The following is a 5,188-nucleotide window of genomic DNA, read 5'->3' on the forward strand; positions in this document are numbered from 1 at the left end:
ATATCTGGATTTTTTCATTGCTATTATATTTCTGTGTATTTGATTAGGCCTAACGTTACATTTACGCGCTGATCATTAAACGAACAAATCAGAGGTTACTCAGCAGTTACTCAGTAGCTACTTGAGTAGCTTTTTCACCAAGTACTTTCTACTCTTACTCAAGTAAATATTTGAATGGCTACTTTTTACTTTTACTTGAGAAATATTATTCTAAAGTAAATACTCTTACTTGAGTACAATTTTTGGCTACTCTACCCACCTCTGGAAATATGCAATAAATAGGTCTGGGGAGCCATAATCGTCCACACAGAAAATAACAACTAGGCTACTAGAACTAACAACAATTGTAGCAATGCAAATACGGTAATCCGAGAAATAATCTTTGTGTAGGACAGTCTGAAGAGTCTCTGTAGCACAGCGAAACATTATAGGCGTTTCTTGCAGAAAGTGCATTAGTTTATTAAGTATTAGTCAAACAACATCAGGCCAGACAGCAGTTGTCATGGCATTTTTACTAAACTTAACCAACTCCTTTCTTCATTGCCTAAACCTAACCAATGGCACAATTACACTTCTCAATCAAACTCCAAATGTAAACTTGGAATATAAATTAAAAAACTAAATTTTTCGGAATGTGAAACAAGCGGGGATCGAACTCGCATTCACCACACCGCAGGCGAATATGCAAACCGCTTCACCGTGGCATTAGAGTTCTTATAAGCAAACTTTGGATATGTGGGTGTGGCAAGTGGAGGAGTAAGGTCACGTGACAGCACCTGGCCGTTTGGCCCTCTGACCGTGTCCTACAGCCAGTGACCATCAACATCTGCCACATGAAAAATAACCTGACATATGAAAATTTTTCAGTAGGATGGCGACCCCTGCTGGTCTTGAAGTACCATGGCTGAAATAAACTTCATCTCCCCATTGTTTGTTTGGAATGCGTTTCTTGCGGGAAAATATTAACATTTTCCCTTTACAAAACAACAAGAAAAAGCCTTGTCTTTTGGTTATGACACTTGCATTAACAGACATCAGAGAAATGTCTTTATTATTATTATTATTTTTAATTTATTATTATTATTATTTATTTAGTATTTATTTTTAACAAAACTCAGGTTACAAGTACACATTTTGAGCGTGTTTTGACGCCTGAGTGAAAAGACATCATTGTCTCTCCTCACCACGTTGTGTGTTCAGTGTGCTATGCTGATTACTTCATAATGTGGGTAATTCCTGTATATAAGTGAAGTTAGTTTTAAGTTGGATATTTGACAGACATTCGCTCCTTCTCAATACATTAAAAATTCATATAAAATATTACATTTGTTTAAATGCAATAAAAACAGGTGTGTGTCATAGAGGAGGCTTAGCCCTACCATCCTGTGTTGATTCTGAGTCAACAGGTCACATGACCTGAGAGTTATTGAGCTATAATGCTCATATTTACTGTGTAAAATATATTAAAAATTCATATAAAATATAAAATGTGTTCAAATACAATAAAAACAGGTGTGTCATAGATGAGGCTTAGCTCTACCATCCTGTGTTGATTTTGAGCCAACAGGTCACATGACCTGGGAGTTATTGAGCTATAATGCTCATATTTACTGTATAAAATATATAAAAAAAATCATATAAAATATTACATTTGTTTAAATGCAATAAAAACAGGTGTGTGTCATAGAGGAGGCTTAGCCCTACCATCCTGTGTTGATTTTGAGCCAACAGGTCACATGACCTGGGAGTTATTGAGCTCTAACACCCATATTTACTGTATAAAATATATAAAAAATTAATGTGACCTGTTGGCTCAAAATCAACACAGAATGGTAGAGCTAAGCCTCCTCTATGAGACGCACCTGTTTTTTATTGCATTTAAACACAGTTACTATTTTATATGAATTTTTTATATATTTTACACAGTAAATATGAGCATTATAGCTCAATAACTCCCAGGTCATGTGACCTGTTGTCTCAAACTCAACACAGGATGGTAGAGCTAAGCCTCCTCTATGACACACACCAGTTTTTATTGCATTTAAACAAATGTAATATTTTATATGAATTCTTTATGTATTTTACACAGTAAATATGAGCATTATAGCTCAATAACTCCCAGGTCATGTGACCTGTTGGCTCAAAATCAACACAGGAGGGTAGAGCTAAGCCTCCTCTCTGACACACCTGTTTTTATTGTATTTGAACACATCTTATATTTTATATGAATTTTTAATATATTTTATACAGTAAATTTGAGCATTATAGCTCAATAACTCTCAGGTCATGTGACCTGTTGACTCAGAATCAAAACAGGATGGTAGGGCTAAGCCTCCTCTATGACACATACCTTTTTTTATTGCATTTAAACAAATGTAATATTTTATATGGATTTTTGATGTATTTTATACAGTAAATATGAGCATTATAGCTCAATAACTCCTAGGTCATGTGACCTGTTGACTCAGAATCAAAACAGGATGGTAGAGCTAAGCCTCCTCTATGACACACACCTTTTTTATTGCATTTAAACAAATGTAATATTTTATATGGATTTTTGATGTATTTTATACAGTAAATATGAGCATTATAGCTCAATAACTCCTAGGTCATGTGACCTGTTGACTCAGAATCAAAACAGGATGGTAGAGCTAAGCCTCCTCTATGACACACACCTTTTTTATTGCATTTAAACAAATGTAATATTTTATATGGATTTTTGATGTATTTTATACAGTAAATATGAGCATTATAGCTCAATAACTCCTAGGTCATGTGACCTGTTTACTCAGAATCAACACAGGATGGTAGGGCTAAGCCTCCTCTATGACACACACCTGTTTTATTGCATTTAAACACAGTTACTATTTTATATGAATTTTTAATATGTTTTATACAGTAAATTTGAGCATTATAGCTCAATAACTCCCAGGTCATGTGACCTGTTGACTCAGAATCAACACAGGATGGTAGGGCTAAGCCTCCTCTATGACACACACCTGTTTTTATTGCATTTAAACAAATGTAATATTTTATATGGATTTTTAATATATTGAGAAGCGAGTGAGTGAGCGAATGTCTGTCAAATATCCAACTTCAAACTAACTTCACTGCAGTTGTTTGCTGAACTGTTTGCTGAACTGTTTATTCCTTTGAATTAGCCTACCTGAACTTGAATGTGTACTATTAGATGGTTTTAGTAATAAATGTCCTTGAACTAAAGTAGTTGCTCCGTGGTTATTTGTGTACATTCTATCGTGACGCTAAAGCTGGTTATCAGGGTCTGTGCTGGACTTTACGCCTTCATATTAAATTGATTATCCTAGAGAGTTATAATCGAGACTGATTGTTTGGTCATTGATCTCAGGGTGGTTCCCCGCAGTTGTTATTGATTAATTTAATTAATAATCCAACTATTCTTTTTACTAGTAATTATTAGTCAATAAGTGGTTTTACTTTTTTAGCCCTTTTTTTTAAATTTTTGGTTATGACCCCTTGCATTAACGGAGAAATTTCTTATTATTTATTTTAAATTTATTATTTTTTTTTTTACAAAACTGAAGTTTCAAGTACGAATTTTGAGCCTGTTTTTGACACCTGAGTGAAAAGCCATCATTGTCTCTCCTCCTCACTACGTCGTGTGTTCAGTGTATAGTATGCTATGCTTACTTACGTAGCACATTTGGTGTCAATTGAGCAAAAATTGTGGGATGAGATAGGTTCAAGACAAAAAAACAGAGTGATACACTTCATAATTTTTAACAGGTTTAAAATGTACAAAAGTTTCTTCAATGTTGAGGCTACAGTTGCTGTAGCGTCACCCATCAGGACAACTGTCTTCAGTTTACAGCTAATGTAATTTGGCATTGAGGCTGGACATTTGTGCAAAGAGTGGTTTGAGGAATCTGGTATTATAGTCAAACAACATCTACCAGGAGTCACAGGCCAGACAGCAGTTTCATGACATAACATAATTAATTTGTGACATTTGACAGTTTATGAAATAGGCTATCTAAACAAAAATCTAACAATACATTAATTGCATCTAGTTGATTAAGAGCCTCCAGTAAACATAGCAGTGCCTTTATCTCCTATATTAAATTAACCAGTCCACCTGGACTTATTTTGTTTGTTTTATTTTTAGCTGTAAAAGTGTCATACAGTCTGCGCAGTCCAGGACAGGAGGAGAGACGGGAACTGTATGACGTCATCAGAGTCCAGATCAAACCTGTTGTGTAGTTATAACAAAACCTGGTCCTGACTATTCCTCGACGAGGATGGGATTCGAACCCACGCGTGCAGAGCACAATGGATTAGCAGTCCATCGCCTTAACCACTCGGCCACCTCGTCTGTACGTGCTTTGTCCCTTTTTTCAGGACAACTTCTTCTTTCAACAAGTTAGTAGGCTAAGTGTTATAACAGGGTGTAATAACAGAAAACACAAAAAAAAACAGAATTGAATTTTTAGTGGTTTTTACTCAATAAGACACTGAGAATATACATGGATAAAATAATTTGAATGTACAAAATGAACTTTGAACTATAATACACTAGAAACAACAATTAGCTAATAGTAACTGTGTTTAAATGCAATAAAAAACAGGTGCGTCTCATAGAGGAGGCTTAGCTCTACCATTCTGTGTTGATTTTGAGCCAACAGGTCACATTAATTTTTTATATATTTTATACAGTAAATATGGGTGTTAGAGCTCAATAACTCCCAGGTCATGTGACCTGTTGGCTCAAAATCAACACAGGATGGTAGAGCTAAGCCTCATCTATGACACACCTGTTTTTATTGTATTTGAACACATTTTATATTTTATATGAATTTTTAATATATTTTACACAGTAAATATGAGCATTATAGCTCAATAACTCTCAGGTCATGTGACCTGTTGACTCAGAATCAACACAGGATGGTAGGGCTAAGCCTCCTCTATGACACACACCTGTTTTTATTGCATTTAAACAAATGTAATATTTTATATGAATTTTTAATGTATTGAGAAGGAGCGAATGTCTGTCAAATATCCAACTTAAAACTAACTTCACTTATATACAGGAATTACCCACATTATGAAGTAATCAGCATAGCACACTGAACACACAACGTGGTGAGGAGAGACAATGATGTTTGTTTTGCTGTTTCAATTTCTGTTTACTTATTTATTTATTTTTGTTATA

The 5,188-nt window shown here is 34.6% G+C and overlaps 1 non-coding gene across 1 annotated transcript; it reads right to left on the reverse strand.

Moving 5' to 3' along the window:
* Positions 1 to 4,269: 4,269 nt before the first annotated feature.
* On the reverse strand, positions 4,270 to 4,351 carry trnas-gcu (transfer RNA serine (anticodon GCU)). The gene has a single exon. It is a non-coding gene; the product is annotated as a tRNA-Ser (tRNA).
* Between the last annotated feature and the right edge of the window lie 837 nt (positions 4,352 to 5,188).

Source organism: Trachurus japonicus, chromosome 4 (genome assembly GCF_045865225.1).
Source record: "Trachurus japonicus isolate A0001 chromosome 4, Traja_1.0".
NCBI lineage: Eukaryota > Metazoa > Chordata > Actinopteri > Carangiformes > Carangidae > Trachurus > Trachurus japonicus.